Source organism: Macaca fascicularis, chromosome 5 (assembly GCF_037993035.2).
Source record: "Macaca fascicularis isolate 582-1 chromosome 5, T2T-MFA8v1.1".
NCBI classification, from domain to species: Eukaryota; Metazoa; Chordata; class Mammalia; order Primates; family Cercopithecidae; genus Macaca; species Macaca fascicularis.
The window spans coordinates 39,329,428-39,345,590 of record NC_088379.1 but is presented as its reverse complement, the minus strand read 5'-3'; the positions used below and the strand labels follow the sequence as shown (position 1 = coordinate 39,345,590).

At 46.4% G+C, this 16,163-nt stretch overlaps 1 pseudogene; it reads right to left on the bottom strand.

The window, feature by feature from the left end:
• Positions 1-2,265: 2,265 nt before the first annotated feature.
• On the bottom strand, positions 2,266-3,703 carry LOC102137635 (keratin, type I cytoskeletal 18 pseudogene; annotated as a pseudogene).
• Positions 3,704-16,163: the final 12,460 nt, after the last annotated feature.

The following is a 16,163-nucleotide window of genomic DNA, read 5'->3' as shown; positions in this document are numbered from 1 at the left end:
AACTCCTGACCTTAAGTGATCCACCCGCTTTGGCCTCCTAAAGTACTGGTATTACAGGTGTAAGCCACTGCGCCCAGCCCTACTTTCTAAATAAATCTATAATCTATCCACTTTTCATTATCTCTACTGACACCTCTCTACTTCAAGCTGTCAGTCTTCTCCTTCCTACTTCATCTTCATAAGCCACTACAATAACTTAATTAATTCCTCCATATTCACTCTTGTTTTACCTCAGTATATACATGGCCATATGACACACATGTCTTACAACGTACATCTATTTTAGATAACTTGCCACATTCCCTCACATCATGTTTGGGCCTTTACATATGCCACTTCCTCTGCCTGGAATGTTGTCTCTTCCCTCTTTGCACAGCCAGCATCTAGCCATTCATCAAGCTTCAGTGTAAATGTCATTTCCTTAATAATATCTTCACTAATCATATACAAATCAGAAGTTATATTCTCCCTTACTCTTCCTTCATAGACCAATTGCAATTGTAAATTAAATATTTTATTTACATTATTATTATTATTATTATTTTAAGGTGGAGTCTCACTGTGTTACCCAGGCTGGAGTGCAGTGGCATGATCTCAGTTCACTGTAACCTCCCACTCCCGGGTTCAAGAGATCCTCCCACCTCAGCCTCCCAAGTAGATGGGACCATAGGTGCGTGCCACCATGACCTGCTAATTTTTGTATTTTTAGTAGAGCCAGGGTTTTACCACTTTGCCCAAGCTGGTCTCAAACTCCTGGGCTTAAGTGATTCTCCTGCCTTGGCCTCCTAAAGTACTGGGATTACAGGCATGAGCCACTACACCCAGTCTCACTATTTTAAAACTCTGGCACAGTGCTTGGCACATGATAAAGGTCTAGTAAATATTTGTAGAAAGAATGCAGTTTGTTTTTTTTTTTTTTCCGAGATGGAGTTTTGCTCTTGTTGCCCAGGCTGGAGTGCAATGGCTTGATCCTGGCTCACGGCAACCTCCTCCCAGGTTCAAGCAATTCTTCTGCCTCAGGCTCCCACGTAGCTGGGATTACAGGCCTGCACCACCATCCCTGGCTAATTTTTTTGTTTTTAGTAGAGATGGGGTTTCACCATGTTGGCCAGGCTGGTCTTGAACTCCTGACCTCAGGTGATCCTCCTGCCTTGGCCTCCCAAAGTGCTGGGATTACAGGCATGAGCCACCGTACCTGGCCTCACTGTTGTATTTCAAAACTCTGGCATAGTGTTTGGCACATGATAAATGTCTAATAAATATTTGTAGAAAAATGAATAAATAAATATTGGTAGAAAGCATGCAGAATTTTTTTTTTTTTTTTTTTCCTGAGAGGGAGTTTTACTCTTCTTGCCCAGGCTGGAGTGCAGTGGTGCAATCCCGGCTCACTGCAACCTCCAACTCCCAGGTTCAAGTGATTCTCCTGCCTCACCCTCCCAAGTAGCTGGGATTACAGGCATGTGCCACCATGCCCAGCTAATTTTTGTGATGTTTTCTTTTGTTTTGTTTTGTTTGAGACAGAGTCTGGCTGTGTCGCCCAGGCTGGAGTGCCGTGGCACAATCTTGGCTCACTGCAACCTCCACCTCCCAGGTTCAAGCGATTCTCTTGTCTTAGTCTCCCAAGTAGCTGGGACTACAGGCACCCACCACCACGCCCAGCTAGTTTTTGTATTTTTAGTAGAGACGAGATTTCACCACATTGACCAGGCTGGTCTCGAACTCTCGACCTCAGGTGGTCAGCCTCCCAAAGTACTGGGATTGCAGACGTGAGCCACCATGCCTGGCAATTTTTGTATTTTTAGCAGAGATGGGATATCACCATGTTGGCCAGGCAGGGAAAGCATGCAGAATTTTTAAATGAATATTTAAGTAGCCAAATAAATGAATGTTTGAATAAAACATCAAAAGTGGCCAGGCACAGTGGCTCATGCCTGTAATCCCAACACTTTGGGGGGCCAAGGCAGGTGGATCACGAGTTTGAGACCAGGCTGGCCAATATGGTGAAACCCCCATCTCTATTAAAAATACAAAAATTAGCTGGGAGTGGTGGAGTGCACCTGTAGTCCCAGCTGCTCCAGAATGTGAGGCAGGAGAATTGCTTGAACCCCAGAGGCAGAGGTTGCAGTGAGCCGAGATGGTGCCACTGCACTCCAGCCTGGGCAACAGAGCAAGACTCCATCTCAAAAAAATCAAAAATCTTAAAAATATTTATTTATTTTACCTCTGAACTGATTATTGGCCTCCTGCTCCCCAAAAGGTACCCTGCTTCTGCTGGCTTAATGTCTCAGAACTTTGGTGTCGTTGCTCTCATACACCACTTTGCCATCCACTGTCCTGTGGGTGGCGGTCTTCTGGATGGTTTGCATGGAGTTGCTGCTGTTCAGGGCATCGCCAAGATTGAAGTCCTTGCCATCTTCCAGCAGACGGCGGGAGGTGGCAATCTCAGCCTCCAGCTTGACCTTGATGTTCAGCAGGGCCTGGGCCTGGCGCTGTCCCTCTGCCCGGGTCTGTGCCAGCTCTGACTCCAGGTGCAGCAGGATCCCGTTGAGCTGCTCCATCTGCAGGGCATAGCGGGCCTCCACCTCCCTCAGGCTGTTCTCCAAGCTGGCCTTCAGATTTCTCATGGAGTCCAGGTCGATCACCAAGGACTGGACTGTATGTCTCAGTTTCATGAGTGGCATCTCAGCAGCTCCAACCTCAGCGGTCTGAGTGGTGACCAATGTGGTGTTCTCCTCAGTCTGCTGAGACCAGTACTTGTCGAGCTCCTCTCGGTTCTTCCAAGCCAGCTCGTCATATTGGGCCCGGATATCTGCTATGATCTTGGCAAGGTGTTGAGATTTGGGGGCATCTACCTCCACGGTCAACCCAGAGCTGGCAATCTGGGCTTGCAGGTCTTTTACTTATTCTTCGTGGTTCTTCTTCATGAAGACCCGGTCCTCCTTGAGAGCCTCGATCTCTGTCTCCGGCTGCAGCGAGTGACATTGGTGTCATCAGTGACCTTGCGAAGCCCATGGATGTAGTTCTCCACAGAATGGTGCATGACCAGCTCTGTCTCATACTTGACTCCAAAGTCATCAGCAGCAAGATGGGCATTGTCAATCTGCAGAACGATGAGGGCATTGTCCACAGTATTTGTGAAGATCTGAGCCCTCTGGTCCTCGATGGTCTTGAAGTAATGGCCTGGGGTCCCTTCTTCTTCAGGTGCTCCCGGATTTTGATCTCCAGCTTCTGGTTCTCGGTCTCCAAGCTCCTCACTCTGTCCAGGTAGGAGGCCAGGCTGTCGTTCAGGCTTTGCATGGCTTCTTTATCGTTCTGGATGCCTCCCATTCCTGCCAGACCCCCGGCCGTTTCGGCGGCCAGGCCCACAAACCCAATGCCGCGCTAGAAGCTGGTGGAGCGGGGCACGGAGATCCAGGAACCAGAGCCCCCGGCACCTGCATAGACGCTGGCTGAGCTGCTGACTGGCCGAGCGCCATAGCTGGGCACCTGGACAGAGCCCAGGGACCGGTAGTTGGTGGAGAAGGTGGAGCGAATGGTGAAGCTCATTCTGACTGGGGAGGAGTGAGAGGACAGGACTCAGGCTTTGCCAAGGACCATTTATTTATTTTTAAAATTTATTTATATATTGAGATGGAGTCTTGCTCTGTAGCCTAGGCTGGAGTGCAGTGGTGCGATCTCAGCTCACTGCAACCTCCGCCTCCTAGATTCAAGCGATTCTTGGGCCTCAGCCTCCCAAGTAGCTGGGATTACAGATGTGTGCCGCCACACCTGGCTAATTTTTTTGTTTTTAGTAGAGACGAGGTTTCACCATGTTGGCCAGGCTGGTCTCAAACTCTTGACCTCAGGTGATCCTCAGGCATGAGCCACCACGCCCGGCCAAAAATATTTCTATTTTTGATTCACCATTCATTCTTTTGAGACTTGTATTATGTGAAGAGTATTAAATATGGGCAAGACTTTATATGTAACCATCTTTATTTCAGTCTTATTTATAAGGACAAAATGTACAGATGATCTAAATATCCAATAAAAAGGAAACATCAGTATATTAAGATGAGGTAAACGGTGCTTTCTTTCCCAAATCTAGCTTATCATCAGAATCTCCCGAGGAACTTTTATAAAAATAGAGATTTATGGGTCTTACTCTTGACCTACTAAGTTAAGATCTCTGGGAGTGGAAATAGATTTCTCTCCCTCTCTCCTTTTTTTTTTTTTTTTTGAGACAGAGTCTTACTCCCTCACCCAGGCTGGAGTGCAGTGGCTCGATCTCAGCTCACTGCAACCTCTGCCTCCCAGGTTCAAGTGATTCTTGTGTCTCAGCCTCCCAAGTAGCTGAGATTACAGGTGTGCACCACCACGCCCGGCTAAGTTTTGTATTTGTAGTAGAGATGTGGTTTTGCCAGGTTGGCCAGGTAGTCAAAAGCTCAAAAGATCTGCCTGCCTCAGCCTCCCAAAGTTTTGGGATTGCAGGCATGAGCCACTGTGCCAGCCAGATTTTTCTCTTTCATGGTTAGCTGGGCTTTGGAACCACTGGGTTTAGTGGGAAGAATACAGATTCTAAAGTAAGACTGACCTTGCTGCTTATTAGCTCTGTCACTTCAGGCAAATAAGTTTTCAGCCTTCCATGAAGTCATTTTCCTCATCTGTAAAATACTAATCTCTGGAGGTGCTAATTACTGAATAAAATGATGTCTATAAAGCACCTGACATGCACATTAAGTAATTGCCATTATTGTTGGTATATTGGCACTCTAGAATATTATACAGCTACTAAAATTAATCTTCCTGAAAAAAACTTTGTTCTTCTCCTATGTATCAAAGTCCTAGAAGAAAGGACATGGTACACTCAAACTGGGTAATTTGAGGAGATTTAGCAAAGGAATCATTTACAAAAGGTTCAGGGAAACCAATAAAGATTATTGCAGAACTTGTTGCAGCTGTCTATCAACAGCAGTTACCAAACGTAGGCTGAAATGGAGATCCCAGAAAGCATGGCCATATGGAAAGACAGAAAGGAAAGACAAGAGGTGTCATGGAAAGACAAGAGGTGAGACCTTCAGTAAAGGGGCACAGCCAACCCACCCCACTTCCTCAAAGGAGAACTTCCTCAAAGGAGAAGGGAAATTAATACCCTATCACAGTGTCCCCATTAGGTAAACCCAAATAGAAGAGCTCAGTATAATCCATTGATGGAGTCCTCATGAGTCCCTCCTGAGACACAAAGCAGAATGAAGATGAGAAGAGAGGCTCTGGACTAAAGAAGAGACAAATCAACTGGGTGTGGTGGCTCACACACCTGTAATCCCAGCACTTTGGGAGGCCAAGGCAGGTGGATCACCTGAGCCCAGGAGTTTAAGATCAGCCTGGCCAACATGGTGAAACCTCCTCTCTACAAAAAATACAAAAATTAGCCAGGTGAGGTGGTGCATACCTGTAGTCCCAGCTACTAAGGCAGGGGGATGAATCTCCAGCCTGCATGACAGAGCAAGACCTGGTCTAAAAAATAAAAATAAAAAATAAGATACAAATCACATACATAAGTATTTCCACTGGGTACAAATATCCATGGAAATTTTATTGTAAGTAAATAATACTTCAATATTTTAATATTGGCTGCCTTTGGAAGATGGATTATTGATTACCTTTTCTTGCTCTTCCTAATTTTTTTAATTTTCTAAAGTTTCAACCACAATTATAGCATTTATTGAATACTTACTGCTCTATATATTTATGGGTGTATAAATACATTTCATCTTTTTTTTTTTTTTTTTTTTTTTTGAGAAGGAGTCTTGCTTTGTCTCCCAGGCTGAAGTGCAGTGGCATGATCTCGGCTCACTGCAACTTCCACCTCCCACTTTCAAGCGATTCTCCTGCCTAAGCCTCCCAAATACCTGGGGCTACATGCATGCACGACCACTCCCAGCTAATTTTTGTATTTTTATTGGTTTTTTTTTTTTTTTTATTTTTTGGAGACAGAGTCTCACTCGACATGTCGCCCAGTCTGGAGTGCAGTGGTGCGATGCTAGCTCACTGCAACCTCCACCTTCTGGGTTCAGGAGATTCTCCTGCCTCAGCCTCCCAAAAAGCTAGGATTACAGGCGTTCGCCACCACACCCAGCTAATTTTTGTATTTTTAGTAGAGATGAAGTTTTACCATGTTGGCCAGGCTGGTCTCAAATTCCTGACCTCAGGTGATCTGCCTGCCTCAGTCTCCCAAAGTGCTGAGATTACAGGTGTGAGCTGCTGCGCCCAGCTAATTTTTGTATTTTTAGTAGAGATGGGTTTTCACCATGTTAGCGAGGCTAGTTTCGAACTCCGGACCTCAAGTGATCTGCCCTCCTCAGAATCCCAAAGTGCTGGGATTATAGGCGTGAGCCACCGCACCTGGTCCATTTCATCTTCGTAGCAACCCTATGAGGTAGGTACTATTATCCTCACATTACAGACAACAAAATTGCAACTAGAGAGGTGAAGTAAGTGACTTATCCAAAGTGTACAACTGCAAGTAAACTGTGGAGCCATGACTTAAATATAGCCATTCTGCTACAGTCTTCATACTTTTACAAACACTACTTCGTTATATTCATAGTAGGTAACAAGAAAGATCTTTACTAGGGGAAAAATAATGTTTTTTGTTTTTTTGGTGTGTCTGTGAGACAGGGTGTTTCTCTGTAGCCCAGCCTGGAGTGCAGTGAGTCACTACAACCTCAACCTCCCAGGTGCGAGCTATCCTCTTACCTCAGCCTCTCGAGTAGCTGGGACTAAAGGCATGCCCCACCATGCCTGGCTAACTTTTTTTTTTTTTTTTTTTTGAGATAGAGTCTCCTTCTGTTGCCCAGGCTGGAGTATAGGGGCACAGTCTCAGTCCACTGCAGCCTCAACCTCCTGGGTTCAAGCAATCCTCCGACCTCAACTTCCCAAGTAGCTGAGATTACAAGCAGGCACCGCCATGCCTGGCTAGTTTTTGTCTGTACATAAGGGTCTCACTACATTGCCCAGGCTGGTCTCAACCTCCTGAGCTCAAGCAATCCTCCTACATGGGCCTCCCAAAGTGCTAAGATTATAGGCATGAGCCACCATGCCCAGCCCACTTTAATTTGTTTTAAAGAAAAATATTTTTATTGTATATTTTCCTGGTATTCAATACATATTAAAAGCATACAATGATATAATACTATGTATAATAAACAGTAATATATAATAGAAATATGTATAGTTTTGATTTACTAATCTTATTTCTTCTTCCTTACTAATAAAATCCTGGCCGGGTGCAGTGGCTCATGCCTGTAATCCCAGCAGTTTCGGAGGCCAAGGTAGGTGGATCATTGAGGTCAGGAATTCAAGATGAGTCTGGCCAACATGGTGAAACCCCGTCTCTACTAAAAATACAAAAAAATTTAGCCTGGTGGCCGGGTGCGGTGGCTCACACCTATAATCCTAGCACTGTGGAAGGCCGAGGCAGGCAGATCACTTGAGGTAAGGAGTTCAAGACCAGCCTGGCCAACATGGCGAAACCCCTCCTCTACTAAAAAAACAAAAATTGTCAGACATAGTGGCTCACACCTGTAATTTGGGAAGCCGAGGCAGGCGGATCACAAGGTCAAGAGTTTGAGACCATCCTGACGAACATGGTGAAACCTATCTCTACTAAAAGTGCAAAATTAGCTGGGTATGGTGGTGCATGTCTGTAATCCCAGCTACTCAGGAGGCTGACGCAGGAGAATCGCGTAAACCCAGGAGGCAGAGGTTGCACTGAGCCAAGATTGCGCCATTATACTGCAGCCTGGGCAACAAGAGCGAAACTCCGTCTCAAAAAAAAAGAAATTAGTGGGGCACGGCCGGGCGCGGTGGCTCATGTCTGTAATCCCAGCACTTTGGGAGGCTGAGGTGGGCAGATCACGAGGTCAGGACTTCAAGACCATCCTGGACAACATGATGAAACTCCTTCTCTACTAAAAATACAAAAAAAAAAAAAAAATAGCTGGACATGGTTGTGGGCACCTGTAATCCCAGCTACTCGGGAGGCTGAGGCAGGGGGGAATCGCTTGAAACAAAGGCAGAGGTTGCAGTGAACCAAGATCGCACCACTGCACTCCAGCCTGGAGGAAAGAGCAAAACTCCGTCTCAAAAAAAAAAAAAAAAAAGTTACTGGGGCATGGTGGCACATGCCTGTAATCCCAGCTACTCAGGAGGCTGAGGCAGGAGAATCCCCTGAACCCAGGAGGCAGAGGTTGCAGTGAGCCAAGATCATTCCATTTTATTTCAGCCTGGGCAACAGAACAAGACTACATCTAAAAACAAAAACAAAAACAAAAGAAATTTGCAGACAGGTGTGGTGGCTCACACCTGTAATCCCAGCACTATGGGAGGCCGAGCAGGCAGATCACCTGAGGTTGGGAGTTCAAGACCAGCCTGACCAACCTGGAGAAACCCCACCTTTACTGAAAATACAAAATTAGCTGGCCGTGGTGATGCATGCTTGTAATCCCAGCTACTTGGGAGGCTGAGGCAGGAGAATTGCTTGAACTCAAGAGGTGGAGGTTGCAGTGAGCCGAGAATGCGCCATTGCACTCCAGCCTGGACAATAAGGGCAAAACTCCATCTCCAAAATAAAAAATTATGTTGGCATGGTATTGGGCTCCTGTAGTCTCTGCTACTTGGGAGGCTGAAGCAGGAGAATTGCTTAAGTCCAGGAGGTATATGTTGCACTGAGCCAAGATTGCATCACTGCACTCGAGCCTGGGTGACAGAGCAAGACTCCTCTCAAAAAAAAATACAATAGGCTGGGTGCAGTGGCTCACACCTGTAATCTCAGCACATTGGGAGGCCAAGGCAGGCGGATCACCTGAGGTCAGAAGTTCGGGACCAGACTGGCCAGCGTGGTGAAACCCTGTCTCTACTAAAAACATGAAATTAACCGGGTGTGGTGGCACATGCCTGTAATCCCAGCTACTAGGGAGGCTGAGGCAGGAGAATCACTTGAACCTGGGAGGAGGAGGTTGCAGTGAGCCAAGAGAGCACCATCGCACTCCAGCCTGGGCAACAAAAGTGAAACTCCATCTCAAAAAATTTTTTTTAATTAAAAAAAATTAAAAAGGCCGGGCGCGGTGGCTCACGCCTGTAATCCCAACACTTTGGGAGGCCTAGGTGGGTGGATCACAAGGTCAGAAGATCAAGACCATCCTGGCTAACATGGTGAAACCCCGTGTCTACTAAAAATAGAAAAAATTGACCGGGTGTGGTGGCGGGCACCTGTAGTCCCAGCCACTTGGGAGGCTGAGGAAGGAGAATGGCGTGAATCTGGGAGGCGGAGCTTGCAGTGAGCTAAGATTGCACCACTGCACTCCAGCCTGGGCGACAGAGCGAGACTCCATGTCAAAAAATAAATAAATAAATAAATAAATAAATAAAAAGAAAAAAGAAAAAAGAACCAAAAAAGAGAAACTAAAAAAGAAAAAATAAATTAAAAAAAAAAAAAGGCCGGGTGCAATGGCTCGCACCTGTAATCCCAGCACTTTGGGAGGCCAAGGCAGGAGAATCACCTGAACTCATCAGTTCAAAACTAGCCTGGCCAACATGGTGAAACCCTGTCTGTACTAAAATACAAAAATTAGCTGGGCATGGTGGTGGGTGCCTGTAATCCCAGCTACTGAGAGGCTAAGGCAGAAGAATCGCTAGAACCAGGGAGGCCGAGGTTGCAATGAATCAAGATCACGCCACTGCACTCCACCCTGAGCGACAGGGTAAGACTCTGTCGCAAAATAAAATAAAATAAAATAAAATGAAATCCCTCGTTTTCTTTGATTTGTTTTGTTTTGTTTTGTTTTCGTTTTTTGAGATGGAGTCTCACTCAGTCGCCCAGGCTGGAATGCAGTGGCACGACCTCGGCTCACTGCAAGTGATTCTCGTGCCTCAGCCTCCCAAGTAGCTGGGATTACAGGCACACACCACCACGCCCAGTTAATTTTTGTATTTTTAGTAGAGACCGGGTTTCACAATGTTAGTCAGGCTGGTCTGGAACTCCTGATCTCATGATCCACCCACCTTATCCTTCCAAAGTGCTGGGATTACGGGCATGAGCCACCACACCTGGCAAAATCCCTAGTTTTCTTTCTTTTTCTTTCTTTCTTTTTGTTTATTTCTTTCTTCCTTTTTTTTTTTTAATTTGACAGAGTTTATTTGAGCAAAAAGTGATTCACGAACTAGGCAGCACTCAGTACTGAAATGGGTTTAGAGCGCTGCACTCTGCAGTGTGAGCAGTGAGCTTTTATAACCTGAATAGGAAAGTAAAGTACAGAAATAGCTTGCTTGGTTACAGTTCTGTGTTTGCCTTATTTGAACTTGGTCTGATCAATCAACTGCCTGTGATTGGGTGAGACACAGTAGTCTGTTATAAAAATCATACTTCTAGATTAGGTTTGAGTTTGTTTATATACTAAGTTATAACAGTTGCAGTTCCGGCCGGGCGCGGTGGCTCAAGCCTGTAATCCCAGCACTTTGGGAGGCCGAGACGGGCGGATCACAAGGTCAGGAGATCGAGACCATCCTGGCTAACACGGTGAAACGCCGTCTCTACTAAAAAATACAAAAAAACTAGCCGGGCGAGGTGGCGGACGCCTGTAGTCCCAGCTACTCGGGAGGCTGAGGCAGGAGAATGGCGTGAACCCGGGAGGCGGAGCTTGCAGTGAGCTGAGATCCGGCCACTGCACTCCAGTCTGGGCGACACAGGGAGACTCTGTCTCAACAAAAAAAAAAAAAAAAAAAAAAAAAAAAAAAAAAAAAAAACAGTTGCAGTTTGTTACATAGGAACTCAAAGTATGGAGATAGTGTCAGGCCACTAGCCTCTTATTTCTTTAATTTAATAGCTCCCTCCTTTTTGTCAGCCTGTCAATTTTAAGAGATTGACCAAACCTTAGGCATTGACATCACTTTCTGTCACCATAATAATGGACTTGTTTGGTTTTGGTATGCAACTCACAAGTCACAATATTATGAAATTCCTGATTTTCACTTGGGCGTGAGATGGTCCAGAAGAAAGACTACATTTCCAGCACTGCCTTGTAACTAGGTGCAGTCACCTCTAAATTCTGGACAGTGAATTGTAAGCAAAGATAATGTGCGTAACATCCAGAAATTGTCCTTGAAGGGAGGTATAGGCACTTCTGTCCTTTGTTTTTCCTGTTGACTGGAATATGGACATGATGACTGAAGGTCAAGCAGCTTTGCTGGTCATGAGGCGAAAACCACATCTGAAGACTGGCTAAGTAGCAAAATAAGAGTTAGTGAAACCCTTTTGTCTTAGCAGCCCTAGAATACTTGCGTCCAGACTTTGTTTTTTGTTTTTTTTTTTAGACAGGGTCACACTTTGTCACCCAGGCTGGAGTGCAGTGACACAATCTTGGCTCACTGCAGCCTCGACCTCCTGGGCTCAAGCAATCCTCCCACCTTGGCCTCCCAAGTAGCTGGGACTACAGGTTCACACCATAACGCTCAGCTAATTTTTTATGTTTTTAGTAGAGACAGGTTTTGCCATGTTACCCAGGCTGGTCTCCAACTCCTGGGCCACTGGGATTACAGGCAACTCTACTTCTTTCATAATACACTTATCTGTTTTCGTTTGTTTGTTTGAGATGGAGTTTCGCTTTTTTTTTTTTTTTTTTTTTTTTTTTTTGAGACACAATCTCCCTTTGTAACCCAGCCTTGAGTGCAATGGCACAATCTCAGCTCACTGCAACCTCCGCCCCCTAGGTTCAAGAAATTCTCTTGCCTCAGCCTCCTGAGTAGCTGGGATTACAGGTGCCTACCACCAAGCCGGGCTAACTTTTTTTTTTTTTCCTCCAGACAGTCTTGCTCTGTCGTCCAGGCTGGAGGGCAGTGGTGCGATCTTGGCTCACTGCAACCTCTGCCTCCCAGGTTCAAGCAATTCTCCTGCCTCAGCCTCCCAAGTAGCTGGGATTACAGGCGTGTACCATGACGCCCGGCTAATTTTTGTATTTTTAGTAGAGACGGGGTTTCTCCATGTTGGTCAGGCTGGTCTCCAACTTCCGACCTCGGGTGATCCACCCACCTCGGCCTCCAAAGTGCTAGGATTACAGGCATCAGCCACCGCACTTGGCCATAATTTTTGTATTTTTAGTAGAGATGGGGGTTTCACGTTGGCCAGGCTGGTCTCGAACTCCTGACCTCAGGTGATCTGCCCACCTCAGCCTCCCAAAGTGCTGGGATTACAGGCATGGGCCACCGCAGCAGCTACATACCTGTATTTTTTTAAAATCCTAGCATACCGAAACTAAGTTATGGTGATAGAAATCAAAATAGTGCAGTTAGCTGCAGTGACTCACACCTGTAATCTCAGCACTTTGGCTAGCTGAGATAGGAGGATTGCTTGAATCCAGGAGGAGTTCAAGATCCCGTCTCTAGTAAAAAAAAAAAAAAAAAACTTAAAAAAAAAATTAGCTGTTCGGGCGCGGTGGCTCACGCCTGTAATCCCAGCACTTTGGGAAGCCAAGGTGGGCGCATCACAAGGTCAGAAGTTTGAGACTGGCCGGGCATGGTGGCTCACGTCTGTAATCCCAGCACTTTCGGAGGCCGAGGCAGGCGGATCACAAGGTCAGGAGATCGAGACCACGGTGAAACCCCGTCTCTACTAAAAATACAAAAAAAATTAGCCGGGCATGGTGGCGGGTGCCTGTAGTCCCAGCTACTCAGGAGGCTGAGGCAGGAGAATGGCTTGAACCCGGGAGGCGGAGCTTGCAGTGAGCCGAAATAGTGCCACTGCACTCCAGCCTGGGCGACAGAGCGAGACTCTGTCTCAAAAAAAAAAAAAAAAAAAAAAAAGAAGAAGTTTGAGACCATCCTGGCTAACACAGTGAAACCCCGTCTCTACTAAAAATATAAAAAAATTAGCCGGGCATGGTGGCGGGCACCTGTAGTCCCAGGTACTTGGGAGGCTGAGGCAGGAGAATGGCGTGAACCCGGGAGGCGGAGCTTGCAGTGAGCCGAGATTGTGCCACTGCACTCCAGCGTGGGCGACAGAGCGAGACTCCGTCTCAAAAAAAAAAAAAATTAGCTGGACATGATGGCATGCACCCATAGTCCCAGCTACTCCAGGGGCTGAGGCGTGAGGATTGCTCAAGAATTTGAGGCTGCAGTGAGCTATAATCACACCACTGTACTCCAGCCTGGGTGACAAATTAAAACCCTGTCTTGAAAAAAGAAAAAAGAACAGTGTTTGCCTGTGGTAGGCACAGAATTGACTGGAGTGCACATAAGGGAATTCTCTGAGAATAATGAAAATGTTCTTTATGTTCTTTTAGGTAGTAGTTACTTGTATGTACACTATTGTCAAAATGCGTTGAACTGGCGGGGTGCGGTAGCTCATGCCTGTAATCCCAGCACTTTGGGAGGCTGAGGCTGGCAGAACACCTGAGGTCAGGGGTTTGAGACCACCCTGGCCAACATGGTGAAACCTGTCTCTACTAAAAATACAAAAATCAGCCAGGCATGGTGGTGCGGGCCTGAAATCCCAACTACATGGAAGGCTGAGACAGGAAAATCACTTGAACACCGAGGCAGAGGTTGCATTGAGCTGAGATTGAGCCTTTGCACTCAATAAAGAATTAAAGAACCTGTAATCCCAGCACTTTGGGAAGCCGAGGTGGGCAGATCACGAGGTCAGGAGTTCGAGACTGCCCTGACCAAAATGGGGAAGCCCTGTCTCTACTAAAAATACAAAAATTAGCCGGGCATGGTGGTGCTCACCTGCAATCCCAGCTACTCAGGAGGCTGAGGCAGAAGAATCACTTGAACCCAGGAGGCAGAGGTTGCAGTGAGCCGAGATCGTGCCATTGCACTCCAGCCTGGGCAACAGAGTGACTCCATCTCAAAAAAAAAAAAAAAAAAAAGAATTAAAGGCCAGGCACGGTGGCTTATGCCTGTAATCCCAGCACTTTGGGAGGCCGAGGTGGGCAGATCACCTGAGGTCGGGAGTTCGAGACCAGCCTGACCAACACAGAGAAACCCCAATTCTACTAAAAATACAAAATTAGCCAGGCTTGGTGGCTCATGCCTGTAATTTCATCTACTCTGGAAGGCTGAGGCAAGAGAATCGCTTGAACCCGGGAGGCAGAGGTTGCGGTGAGCCGAGATCATGCCACTGCACTCTAGCCTAGACACCAAGAGCAAAACTCCATCTCAAAAAAAAAAAGAATTAAAGAGCAAATAATAAACCAACAAGCAAAAAACCCTCTAATCTCAGGAATTCTGATTCAGTAGCTCTATGAAGGATACCAGCATGTGCATTTATTTATTATTTATTTATTTATTTATTTATTTATTTATTTATTTTTTGGGAGGGAGTCTCACTCTGTTGCCCAGGCTGGAGTACAGTGGTGCAATCTCAGCTCACTGCAACCTCCATCTCCTGGGTTCAAGCGATTCTCCTGCCTCAGCTTCCCAAGTAGCTGTGATTACAGGTGCCCACCACAATGCCCAGCTAATTTTTGTATTTTTGGTAGAGACAGGGTTTTACTATGTTGACCAAGATGGTGTAGATCTCCTGACCTCGTGATCCTCCTGCCTCGGCCTCCCAAAGGGCTGGGACTGGTGGCGTGTGCCTGTAGTCCCAGCTACTCAGGAGGCTGAGGCAGGACAATCAATTGAACCTGGGAGATGGAGGTTGCAGTGAGCCAATATCGTGCCACTGACTCTAGCCTGGGTGACAGAGCAAGACTCTGTCTCAAAAAAATAAATAAATAAAATAAAATAAATAAAGACCATGTGCCTACCTCCCAAGAGTTTAAGGAAAAGTACCTCCTCAGTGATGCCCACTGAGGGATCAAATTCAACCTAAGCTGGATCGACATTCTTTCTGGGATAGCCTCCTATTGTAGCCATTCCCTTGGTGCATTTCTGCATAGTGTCCTGGTTACTGGTCTGCATCCTACCTGCCATGTTCTCACTTCACTATTGAAAACCCTCTACAAATGGCATCTCTCCAGCTGGACGTGGTGGCTCACACATGTAATCGCAGCACTTTGGGAGGCCAAGGCAAAAGCATCACTTGAGCCCAGGCATTTGACACCAGCCTGGGCAACATGGTGAAACTCTGCCTCTACAAAAAATTAGCTGGGCATGGCGGTGCATGCCTGTGGTCCCAGCTACTGGGGAGGCTGAGGCTGCAGCATCATATGAGCCTGGGAGGTAGAGGCTGTAGTGACCCCTAATTGCATCACTGCACTCCAGCCTGGGCAACAGAGTGAGATTCTGTCTCAAAAACATAAATAGGCCGAGCGCGGTGGCTCACGCCTGTAATCCCAGCACTTTGGGAGGCCAAGGCGGGCGAATCACCTGAGGTCAGGCGTTCGAGACCAGCCTGGCCAACATGGTGAAACCCCGTCTCTACTAAAAATATAAAAAATTAGCCGGGCGTGGTGGCGCATGCCTGTAATCCCAGCTACTTGGGAGGCTGAGGCAGGAGAATCACTTGAACTCGGGAGGTGGAGGTTGTGGTGAGCTCAGATCATGCCATTGCACTCCAGCCTGGGCAACAAGAGCAAAACTCTGTCTCAAAATAAATAAATAAATAAATTAATTAATTAATTAATAATAAACCTTATGAGATAGTTACTACTATTTATCTCTATATCATAGGAAAAAAACTAAAAGACAGAAATGCTAAGCAGCTATAGAACCAGGGCTTGCTGGCTCTAAAATTCAGGCTCTTTCTAACTCACTATGATATGACTTTAATCAGGGAAAAAATATATTCCCTTTCGAAATTCATACATATGAGGCCGGGAGAGGTGTCTCACACCTGTAATCCCACCACTTTGGGAGGCTGAGGCAGGCGGATCACCTGAAGTCAGGAGTTTGAGACAAGCCTGGCCAACATGGCGAAACCCCATCTCTACTAAAAGTACGAAAAATTAGCCGGGCGTGGTGGCAGGTGCCTGTAATCCCAGCTACTCGGGAGGTTGAGGCAGGAGAATCGCTTGAACCCGGGAGGCAGAGATTGCAGTGAGCCAAGATTGCACCACTATACTCCAGCCTGGGCAACAAGAGTGAAACTCTGTCTCATAAAATAAAATAAAATAAAAATTACGCTGGTAAAAGCATAAAAGAATTTGGACCGGACATGGTGACTCATACCTGTAATTCCAGCA